The following is a 12713-nucleotide window of genomic DNA, read 5'->3' as shown; positions in this document are numbered from 1 at the left end:
TTGCGGAAAGTCTGGAGAAGGGACACATCAGACCCTCATCTTTGCCCGTGGCGGCAGGGTTCTTCTTTGTGAAGAAAAAAGATGGCGGTCCCTGTTTAGATTTCTGGGAAATAAATCAAATTACAGTCCGAGATCCATACCCCTTCCTCTGATTCCTGATCTGTTCAGCCAGGTTGTGAGAGCTAATGTGTTCTTCAAATTGGATTTAAGGGGGGCTTGCAACCTGGTTAGAATCAGAGAAGGGGATGAATGGAAGATGGCATTCAATACCCCTGAGTGTCATTTCGAAAGTCTAGTCATGCCTTTCGGTCTGACCAATGCACCTGCGGTATTTCAGCATTTCATCAATTATATTTTCCATCATTTGGTGGGTAGGTTTGTGATGGACTATCTAGATGATATTTTGGTTTACTCTCCTGATTTCAAGACACATCAGGGGCATGTTAAACAGATATTAAAAGATAACAAATTATTTGCCAAACTAGAAAAATGTGTTTTTGACATCCAGGAGGTGCAGTTTTTGGGTACCTGTTGTCATCTTCAGGTTTTCAGATGGATCCGGAGAAGATCCGTGCTGTCCTTGATTGGGACTGTCCTGAGAACTTGAAGGCCCTACAACGTTTTTTGGACTTTACTAATTTGTCCGGAAATTCATCCAGAATTATTCAGTAATTGTCAAATCCCTTACTGACATGACAAGGAAAGGGTCGCACATTTCCAAATGGTCGGAGGATGCCCTGCGTGCTTTTTCCTAAATTAAAAGCTGTTTTGCCATGGCTCCTATACTTAGTTAACCTGATGTTTTCCAGCCCTTTGTTGTGGAGGTGGGTGTTGGGGCTGTGTTGTGTCAGGGTCCATCCCCTGGTAAATGGCGTCCATGCGCCTTCTTTTCTAAAACATTTTCTTCGGCTGAGAGAAATTATGATGTGCGTAATAGGGAGCTTTTGGCAATTAAATTAGCATTTGATGAATGGTGACATTGGTTGGAGGGGGCTGTCCATCCTATTACTGTTATCACTGACCATAAGAACTTGTCACATGTTCAATCGGCTAAACATCTCAACCCTAGGCAAGCTAGATGGTCCCTGTTTTTTATTAGGTTTAATTTTGTGGTCACATTCCATCCAGGGGTTAAAAATGTCAAAGCTGATGCTTTGTCCCAGAGCTTCCCTGGTGGTGGGGACCATGAGGACCCTGTTCTGATTTTGCAGAAGGGGACAGTCATTTTGGCATTGTACCATGAGGTGGAGGTTGAGGTGTTGGAGGTCTAGGGGGACATCGGGGAACATCACAACTCTGTGCTCGCTGGTCATCCAGATGGTAAGGCAACCGCGGACCCCCTTTCTCATAATTTTTGGTGTCCAGGATTGCATTGGGATGTGGTTGAACAATTAGCTGCTTGTAGTATCTGTTCCCGTTCTAAAGTATTGCATACCCTTCTGCGTACCCTTCTTCCACTACCTATACCTAGTACACTGTGGACACACTTGTCCATGGATTTTATTACTGACCTACCCGTATCTGCAGGCAAGACTGTGGTTTTAGTGGTTGTAGATAAGGTTCAGTACAATGGTTCATTTTGTTGCATTACCGGCACTTCCGAATTCCAAGACTCTTGCTCAGGTGTTTATAAATGAGATCATGAAGTTTCACGGGGTTCCCTTCGATGTGGTCTCAGTTCAGGGGACCCAATTTGTTTGCAAGTTATGGAGGGTGTTCTGTTCTCAACTGGGGGTGCAGCTGTCCTGTTCCTCTGCCTTTCATTCCCAGTCGAATGGACAGACCGACTGTGTTATCCAGAATTTGGAGACCTACCTTAGATGTCTCCGAAAATCAGGAGGATTGGGCATCCTACTCACTGCTACCAGAATATACTATCAATAATCACTGACAAGAATCTATCAGCAGGTCACTGTTCTTTGGTGCATAAGGTTACCATCCACAGTTGGGTTCCTTTAGTGAGGGAGGGGCTTCGGGAATTCCTGAAGAGGAACATTTTGCTTCGTCGCTCTCCTCAATGTGGCAGGGGGTTCTGAATAATTTGAAGATTATGGGGGACAGGTACAAATGTATGGCTGGAAGAAAACGCTTGCCAGGTCTGGAACTGAATGTGAATGACTTTGTGTGGTTGTCTAACAGGATTATCAGGTTGAAGGTCCCTTCCTGGAAGTTGGAACCTAGATTTATTGGTCCCTATAAAATAATCACCGTAATTAATCCAGCAAGCAGCGTTTTGTCTTGAGCTACCTCAGGCTCTTAAGATCCACAACGTCTTCCATAGGTCTTTGCTCAAGAAGTATGTCGAACCTCTTGAGCCTTCATGCCTACCACCGCCCCCAATAATGGTTGATGGAAATCTCGAGTTTCGGATTTCGAGGACTGTAGATTCTCATCTGAAATGTCGTTCTCCACAATACTTGGTGCGCTGGAAGGGTTATGGCCCAGAGGAAATTATGTGGGTCTTGGCATCAAGGGTGAATACTGCCAGGCTGGTTCGTTCATTTTACACCTCTTGTCCTGAGAAGCCTGGTCCTGAGTGTCTGGATGCCACTTGTAGAAGGGGTAGGGTACTGTCTCAGGTATATCAGAAGCTGCAGACAGACACACTCCATCTAGCTGCAGAAAGTCTCTGCATTTGGCTTTACAGACATCTTAAGTCTTCTGACTCTTTTACCCAGTGGCAACCTTTCTCCGGCTCTAATTGACACACCTGGACCTGGGTGTTTATAGACTCCCAGCCTGCTGTTGGGAGTTGCTGGTGATATTTCTATTTCCCCCTGTTGAGGCTTGGAGCTATATCAGTTGGTTACCTTCCTCTTTGGTGTTGCTGGAGGTCGTCTGTGTTACATCTCTGAGCCTTCTCAAGATATGTGTTCCCCTTCTATTCCGTCTATTCCAGCTGTCTTTCTTGGTAGTGGGGATCGACTAGTGCACACCTCTTCATTCCCTAAGCAGGACTTATCGCCAGGGTCAGGCAGGGATTAGGTTTCTGCTTGGTGATAGGTGCAGAACCTATACAGGGACAGTCAGGGCAGACAGGGTGACTTTACATCTGCCTAGGGGTCTCCACTCCCCCTTCCCTAGTGTTGGTTCCCTTCCCCTCATCCTTTCGTGTTGCTCTCAGTCTTTCCTACACTGTGCATGACAGTTGGATATGATAGTCCAATTAAAACCCCTTTATCAAGCAATGCTAATATAATAATGATATTACATTAGTTTCATTGAGTGGGTACAGAAAGTATTTGGACCCCTTTACATTTTTCACTTTTTGTTTCATTGCAGCCATTTGGTAAATTCAAAAAAGTTCTTTTTTCACATTAATGTACACTCCGCACCCCATCTTGACTGAAAAAAATCAAATGTAGAAATGTTTGCTGTCCATTTCCTTGTGATCCTCCTTGAGATGGTTCTACTCCTTCATTGGAGTCCAGCTGTGGTTAATTAAACTGATAGGACTTGATTTGGAAAGGCACACAACTGTCTATATTAGACCTCACAGCTCACAGTGCATGTCAGACCAAGTGAAAATCATGAGGTCAAAGGAACTAGCCAAGGAGCTCAGAGACAGAATTGTGGCAAGGCGCAGATCTGGCCAAGGTTACAACAGAATTTCTGCAGTATTCAAGGTTCATAAGAGCACAGTGGCCTCCATAATCCTTAAATGGAAGAAGTTTGGGACCACCAGAAGTCTTCCTAGACCTGGCTGTCCAGCCAAACTGAGCAATCGTTGGAGAAGAGCCTTGATGAGAGAGGTAAAAAAGAACCCCAAGATCACTGTGGCTGAGCTCCAGAAATGGGAGAAAGTTCCACAAAGTCAACTATCACTGCAGCCATCCACCAGTCAGGCCTTTATGGCAGAGCGGCCCGACGGAAGCCTCTCCTCATTGCAAGACATATGAAATAGTTTGCTAAAAAAACACACAAAGGACTCCCAGACTATGAGAAATAAGATTCTCTGGTCTGATGAGACGAAGATAGACCTTTTTGGTGATATTCTAAGCAGTATGTGTGGAGAAAACCAGGCACTGCTCATCACCTACCCAATACAATCACAACAGTGAAACGTGGTGGCAGCATCATGCTATTGGGGTGTTTTTCAGCTGCAGGGTCATGACCGTGTATGGTCAATATGGCTCCCCCTAATATCCCAACCTCACCCACCATTTTTTGATAACCAATCAATAATTAACAATAAAAACGTAACACCAATTTCAATTTTGGATAATTATGGCCACAGCGGCCAGTTTATTAACAAACAACAAAAACATTTTATTAAACATTAGCATAATTTTATGCAAAATTAGAAGGGAGGGTTCTTGGAGCCCAACGGGAAAATTCTGGCTTAAAATATTTTTGGCAAAACCAAAAAACATAAGAACACCTCAATTTACCCCCAGCCGTACCACCAGCTCGAGGGCACCATAATTCCCGTTTTGGGAAGAAATTAACCACCACCAGCTCCCAGGGTAAACACCCCGTCCAGAGCCTGTAACCAAAAATGCCAGAACACCAAACCCGTTTAACTGTCCGGAATTTCCTTCAAATTCCTTAGCCGCTGAATCCGCATAAACTCCAAGAACCCCACCCCCCGCAACAGCCACTGTGACAAGAAAATTAACAACCTCAAAAAACTTGATCTACTAACGATCCCTGCTCTAACTGAAAATACCCTGCCAACCCCATCTACCCCTGACCCTGTAAACACTATAAAAAAGAGGGAGGGCGGGTGGGTCTCTTCTCAGGGGTTCCTAACTGGCAATGTGCCTACTTTTCCCGCACTTTTCCCTATATAGCCCCCACCCCCCCACACCCTACAAACCCCTCCCACCCCACAGGAACGACCAATCCCTGCAAAACAATTATTTTTAAAAGGGGAGCCCATGACCCAAGCACGGTCATGGGGGGCCTCCATTTATCTCTGCCTATTCCGGCCCCCTCCTTGACCGTGTATGGTCAATATGGCTCCCCCTAATATCCCAACCTCACCCACCATTTTTTGATAACCAATCAATAATTAACAATAAAAACGTAACACCAATTTCAATTTTGGATAATTATGGCCACAGCGGCCAGTTTATTAACAAACAACAAAAACATTTTATTAAACATTAGCATAATTTTATGCAAAATTAGAAGGGAGGGTTCTTGGAGCCCAACGGGAAAATTCTGGCTTAAAATATTTTTGGCAAAACCAAAAAACATAAGAACACCTCAATTTACCCCCAGCCGTACCACCAGCTCGAGGGCACCATAATTCCCGTTTTGGGAAGAAATTAACCACCACCAGCTCCCAGGGTAAACACCCCGTCCAGAGCCTGTAACCAAAAATGCCAGAACACCAAACCCGTTTAACTGTCCGGAATTTCCTTCAAATTCCTTAGCCGCTGAATCCGCATAAACTCCAAGAACCCCACCCCCCGCCACAAACTCGCAGCCCTGAACACCTCAAGCCTGCGAGTGCCCCAAAGCCAACAATGCTTTCTCAATTCCTTCTTGAATAGACAAGGCCCATAAATCAATGCCAATCTCGTTCAGGTGTACCCCATCATCCCTCCAAAATTCACCAACACCTGACTCCAACTCGAAATGCCGAACACATATTCCTCCATTTCTGGATACAAACTTGGTAATAGCCCTATTTAGCTTCACTCGCGCCCTGTTGATCCCCTTGACGGAACGCGCACCCCTCCATTTCTTACGAGGGACAATATCCGACCACACCGTCATAACCTTGGGAAATGACATCCACAACCGTAGAAAATCGGAACGAATATCCCGTATCAAGTCCTTCACCGGTTTTGACCCCAAATCATTCCCACCCAAATGAAACACCACAATATCTGGTGCTCCATTCAAGCGGGCGGCACGAGAAAAATAATGAATCGCCCTACTCCAAGCCATACCCCGGAAACCAAGCCACCGAATTAACACTTCCTTACGGCAGAAACCCAATTGCCTACCGTCTGGCCTGGCGTCCGCCCGAAGCGCCCCCCAATAAACAAAGGAGTGTCCGAATATCCAGACCAAATAAGGATCATGACCTGCAATATATAATAACAGTAACCGTTAACAAAAAATGCCAATTACACAAACAATCCTTTAGTGCCGAATATAAGACCTATAACGGCTTGAACTCCAGCGACCAATACGTTTTATAACATCAGGCCCCAAACCTAAGCCATAAGCCTCCGACGCTGCCCCTATCCTGAAAGAATGCGATCCGAATTCGCCCCGCGAAAAACCCAAGGCCTTCAAACTTCTATGTAGAATCGCAATAAATTGAAAACGGGACAAGAAAAATCCGTCCTGATGGCACAACAGTGGGCCAGAACGACCGGCCCATAAACTCCAATAATCCCGTAAACATTGTTCCGGGCACATGAATGACCCCGGAACTCTTCCTAACACCACCCGTTTGCCAACCCCCATTTGATCCGTCTTGGAACGCCGGATCCAAAATACAATGCCTCCCATCCAAAAATCCACATCTTGGGCCAATAAACCACCAGCAGTAACCCTGCTGCGTGACACCAACTCCCCAACTCGTAAAGCCCCGAAAAAGGCCAGAGAAAAAGCCAACCGAAACAACACCGCTTCAAAATGAGAGCTGCACAAACCTGCCAAAACACCACCCAAACGTTCCAGGACCTGAAACGATATAGGCCTGCGCCCATCAACCGTTCTAATATCCCTACGATAACCTTTTAATGCTTGACGCACCAGAAAATTCTTCGTCACATCTACCGAGCCCTCCAGCTTAAAGCCAAACGCTAACCCAGTCACGAACTTATTAACCTTAGAAACCGACCAACCTGCCTCAGCCGCTCTTCCGACCAAGAACAAAACGGCTAACAACTTGTCCTCATCAGACTCCAAGTCCCACTGCTCCAAAACCGAACTCTGCCAAACCTGCCAGGAAGCTTCATATGCCGCCCAAGTCTGACTCGTAACCGAGGCCCGAATCAACCGTCCCGCTCCTCCATAGGAATCCGCCACAAGTGAGAAGGGCATACTGCTCCTGCCGCGTCCGCCTCTGGTGCCAGCTCCCGGAAACGCTCCAACTGTAAACGAGATAATGCATCCGCTAACGAATTTTGAACGCCCGGAACATGCACCGCTGAAATCCACGTATTGATCCTCAAGCACCTTAAAACAAGTTCTCTTACCAATTTTATCACCGGCGGAGACGATGCCGACAGCGAATTGATCACCGACACCACACTCATGTTGTCACAATGGAATCTAATCCTGCGATTAGCAAAAGCGTCCCCCCAAATAAAGACTGCCACAACAATGGGAAACAACTCCAACAACGCCAGATTCTTTGTGAAACCACTCGCGCGCCAGGAGTCTGGCCACGCTCCAACACTCCACTGACCAGCGCAATAGGCCCCATAACCTACACTGCCTGCTGCATCCGTGTAAATTTCACTATCAAAATTGTTGACCACCTGCTGCTGCATCAAAGAGCGACCGTTATAATGCACCAAAAAATCGTGCCAAACCAACAAGTCGTCCTTATGCTCCCGACTCAGTCGAATGAAATGATGCGGAGCACGCACCCCCGCCGTTGCCCTGGACAACCTCCGACAAAATATGCGTCCCATGGGCATAATTCTACACGCAAAGTTCAGCCGACCAAGCAAAGACTGCAAATCTTTTAATGTGACCTTCTTGAGCCTGACCACGCGGCCAACCTCTTGCTTCAGAGCCAACAATTTATCATCAGGCAACCGGCATTCCATGTTTTCTGAGTCAAAATCCCAAGAAAACTCAAGACCGTACAAGGGCCTTCGGTTTTTTCCTTCGCAAGGGGAACCCCAAAATGACCCGCCACCCACTCCATGGCCGCCAACAAATTCCTACACACATTCGAATCCGGAGGACCTATGAACAAAAAGTCATCCAAATAATGAATGACCGATGAAACACCAGCCACCTCTCTAACAACCCATTCCAGAAAGGTACTGAAAGTCTCAAACAAGGAACACGAAATAGCACAACCCATCGGTAGACATCTATCCACGTAGTAACCACCGTTCCAAAACATACCCAACAACGGTATACTGTCCGGATGAATAGGCAGCAAACGAAAAGCAGACTCCACGTCCGTCTTAGCCAACAGAGCTCCCATCCCGTAACAACGCACCCAATGAACTGCCATATCAAATGACGTATAAACAACTGAACATAACTCCTGCGAAATGCCATCATTCACAGACAACCCCTTCGGGTATGACAAGTGGTGAATCAGACGAAATTTATTCGGCTCTTTTTTGGGGACCACCCCCAACGGGGAAATGATCATCCCCTCAACCGGTAAACAAGGAAACGGCCCAGCAATTCGCCCTAACTCCACCTCTTTTTTTAACTTGTCATCCACCACACCTGCATGAACCACAGCCGACCTCAAATTTTTAATCCCAAACGGAACAACATGTTCAGGGGGAGGGATACGAAAACCGTCCGCAAAACCCTGAGTAATCACACTAGCCTTCTCCCGATCCGTATACCTACTTAGAAAGGGGGCCATCTTTTCCAGCCTCACCGGCGTCACCCCCTTGACCGGCACCCACTGCCGATTTGCCTCTTGCTTTTTTGAAGCACTTGGAAGCCCCGTGTGAAACTCCGTTGCAATGGGAACACACATGTTTAAATTTGCAGGTGTTGCCGAATTTACACTGGCCCTCATTAAATTGCCAGCATGTTCCCGTTTTCTCTTTAGATCCCTGTCCTCCCTGACCACTGCTGCTATGTCCTGCCTGCTGTCCGGCATTACTCCCGCTCCCATGAAAGGACTGCCCGTACCTGCTTGGAGCCATCAGTTTTAACTAGAGCCCTATGTCCTTTTGATCCCAACGTATCTCAGGCCGAACCGCCTTCCTCTGCCTGAACTGTTCGTCATAGCGCAACCATGCTTGTCCCCCATATGTACGTTGCGCCTCCCCAATCGCATCCAGATAACAAAATAAGCCTGAACAATTCTCAGGGGCCTTCTCACCTATCACACTTGCCAATATTGCAAACGCTTGTAACCAGTTAACAAACGTCTGCGGTATGAGCCGCCACCTCCTCTTCTCCTCTTCCTCTTTCTTACTATCATCCTTTTTCCCCTTATCAAGATTAAATTTCTCTAGCGGGAGTAAGGAAAAAATCTCCACATAATCATCGCGCCAGATCTTTTCTTTAACCTCCTTTTTTAAATGAGCCCCCAACGGCCCCTCAAAGCAAACGTACACCTCGCCTTTAGCTCTATCGTCCAACTTCACAGTGTCCCCTTTATTCTTCTCCGTTTGCACGGATACTGACACACCAGACGCCGATGGCGACTGCTCGCCCGTTAACAAACTTCCCGCATCAATTAAGGACGGGCCCACAACCCCAGACCCAGGGGTCCATGCCCTGGCCGGCGATACCCCCGTCTCTCTACCCGCCCCGCTCTGTAAACTGCTCAAAAGTTGCGAAACACTCGCCAATACATCCCTCAATGCAGGCTCCGACAAACCACCACTCCCCCTAATATCAGACGCGCGCCCACCTGCCGCCTGATCCGCTATAACCTCCCCACAAAAAACCCCTCCGGGCGACACATTAGACATAGGGTGATACTCACCGAGCTGCACAGGTGCTGTGTCCCTGCCAGCCGTGCGTCCTGCATCCCGCCGATCTTCCCCAACGTCCAGCTCACCATCGGAAAACGATTCTTCTGCACCATCGTGCTGCTCCCGGCCCGCGCCCCTGGCCTCCACGTCACCAGGGGGGACCGGAGCGTCAGCTGCACTTCCATCAACCGACCTTCGCCCAGACCTGGACCGTAGTTGCTCTGAAGGTCTCTGTTCCCTCTCTGGCACCCGACCACTCCTCCTGCCAGGCAGCGGAGCCCCACTGCCCGCCGCTCTTCCTGACCGAAGCTCGTCTGTCGCTGTCCTTAGCTCAGACGCCGCCTGCCCTGCGGCGTCCGCCGCCCGCCGACGTCCTGTGCGCCCACTGCACGGTGCTGCTCCTGCCGTCGAACGCCCACCGCTCACCGCATCTTCCTCCCTGGCGCCGGAGACTGCCACCTCAGAACCGCTCCCATCTTGCCTGGCCGCCCTGACGCTGCTCCTAGGTTCCGGTCTTGCCACCGCTGCTCTTCCGCTCCTCTGTGCCATGGACCGCACTGCTGGAGCCCTCACTTCTGGCGCAGCTCTTCCTCGCTGCGCACCACTCCTCGTAGCAGCGCCAGCCGGCCGGCAAGGAGGATTCCTGCCGGAGGGGGCACAGCGGGGGAACGCCGCACCGCTGCACCCAGCCACCGCAGGGTCCCCGGAGGGGCTCCTAAGCCTGCGCCGACCGCGCGCGCTCACCTCTGGTGAGAGACGCTGTGGGGGCCTCGTGCGCCGGCCTCTCCTGCTGCTGGACTCCGGTGCTCCTGCTGTGCCGAGCAGCGCAGAGAGCTGCTCCTCTAACCACCCTCCTCTCCTGGACCTGGCTGCCTCCCTGAGTCGCCCCACCAGCGAATCCACCGACTCCATGACCACCGCTGCAGGACTGTGAGGTAGACACAATTTGCGGGTGGGGATGCGCTCTCTCTTCTCAGGGGTTCCTAACTGGCAATGTGCCTACTTTTCCCGCACTTTTCCCTATATAGCCCCCACCCCCCCACACCCTACAAACCCCTCCCACCCCACAGGAACGACCAATCCCTGCAAAACAATTATTTTTAAAAGGGGAGCCCATGACCCAAGCACGGTCATGGGGGGCCTCCATTTATCTCTGCCTATTCCGGCCCCCTCCTGGATGACTGATTGTCATTGAAGGAAGCATGAATGCGGCCAAGTACAGAGATATCCTGGATGAAAACCTCTTCCACAGTGCTCTGGACCTCAGACTTGGCTGAAGGTTCACCTTCCAACAAGACAATGACCCTAAGTACACAGCTAAAATAACAAAGGAGTGGCTTCAGAAGAACTCTGTGACCATTCTTGACTGGCCCAGTCAGAGCTCTGACCTAAACCCAATTGAGCATCTCTGGAGAGACCTGAAAATGGCTGTCCACCAACGTTCACCATCCAACCTGATGGAACTGGAGAGGATCTGCTGGAAAGAATGGCAAAGGATGCCCCAATCCAGGTGTGAAAAACTTGTTCCATCATTCCCAAGAAGACTCATGGTTGTACTAGCTCAAAAGGGTGCTTCTACTCAATACTGAGCAAAGGGTCTGAATACTTATGACCATGTGATATTTCAGTTTTTCTTTTTTAATAAATTTGCAATCATTTCTACATTTCTTTTTTTTTTTCCAGTCAAGATGGAGTGCAGAGTGTACATTAATGAGAAAAAAATGAACTTTTCTGAATTTACCAAATGACTGCAATGAAACAAAGAGTGAAAAATTTAAAGGGTTATGAATACTTTCCATACCCACTAATTTATATCATAAATATAGTAACATAGTAACATAGTTAGTAAGGCCGAAAAAAGACATTTGTCCATCCAGTTCAGCCTATATTCCATCATAATAAATCCCCAGATCTACGTCCTTCTACAGATGTAGTTAGAACACAGTTATACCATAAATTCAGGGAATACAATCTTCTATATTCACCACAGTGTCTATATTTCACCAATACTTGGTATACTGTGTAAATGAGTGGCCACCGCCACCTAGTGGAGACAATAACCCAGACACCTATATACGGATAACCAGAGAGCACCAGAACAAGGGACTATGTTTAAAAATAATGTTTTATTCAATATATTCTGACAATAACAGATTAAAATATTATATAAGTTAAAATCAATATTTAAATACAGGACAAAAGATGATAGCATGTATTATGCCGGCCAATTAAACTCATACTCCCTAATTCTCACTGCTTGTATGTGAAGGATAAACTAAAGTGCAAAATGTGCTAAAAAATTCATATATAAAAAACCCCAATGAAACACCCTATAATAACAATTAGAATGGAGTTGCTAATAGCAAAAAAGTGTCACAGTGCTCACAATTCTGTGCTAAAAAGTGGCATACAAAAAGTGCATAGTGTTATGGCTAAAAATCAGCCAATATAAAGCAGCCAAATGTGCAAAATAAGCAAAGAACGCTATCGCATAATGTGCAAAGCGAACCTGGGAGGACTACCAAAATTATAGGTTAATACCTGGTAAGTGGCCGTGTCCTGAATCCACGCAAGGGGTGCGTGGATTCAGGACACGGCCACTTACCAGGTATTAACCTATAATTTTGGTAGTCCTCCCAGGTTCGCTTTGCACATTATGCGATAGCGTTCTTTGCTTATTTTGCACATTTGGCTGCTTTATATTGGCTGATTTTTAGCCATAACACTATGCACTTTTTGTATGCCACTTTTTAGCACAGAATTGTGAGCACTGTGACACTTTTTTGCTATTAGCAACTCCATTCTAATTGTTATTATAGGGTGTTTCATTGGGGTTTTTTATATATGAATTTTTTAGCACATTTTGCACTTTAGTTTATCCTTCACATACAAGCAGTGAGAATTAGGGAGTATGAGTTTAATTGGCCGGCATAATACATGCTATCATCTTTTGTCCTGTATTTAAATATTGATTTTAACTTATATAATATTTTAATCTGTTATTGTCAGAATATATTGAATAAAACATTATTTTTAAACATAGTCCCTTGTTCTGGTGCTCTCTGGTTATCCGTATATAGGTGTCTGGGTTATTGTCCTTCTACAGAACCT

The 12713-nt window shown here is 47.1% G+C and overlaps 1 protein-coding gene across 1 annotated transcript in view; it reads left to right on the top strand.

Moving 5' to 3' along the window:
* The window catches only part of LOC143767291 (gastrula zinc finger protein XlCGF66.1-like), an 81078-nt gene that overhangs the window by 19797 nt on the left and 48568 nt on the right, over positions 1-12713 (top strand). The window lies entirely within an intron of this gene.

Source organism: Ranitomeya variabilis, chromosome 4 (assembly GCF_051348905.1).
Source record: "Ranitomeya variabilis isolate aRanVar5 chromosome 4, aRanVar5.hap1, whole genome shotgun sequence".
NCBI lineage: Eukaryota > Metazoa > Chordata > Amphibia > Anura > Dendrobatidae > Ranitomeya > Ranitomeya variabilis.
Note: the sequence above shows the minus strand (reverse complement) of the source record. Positions and strands in the feature narration are given on the sequence as shown.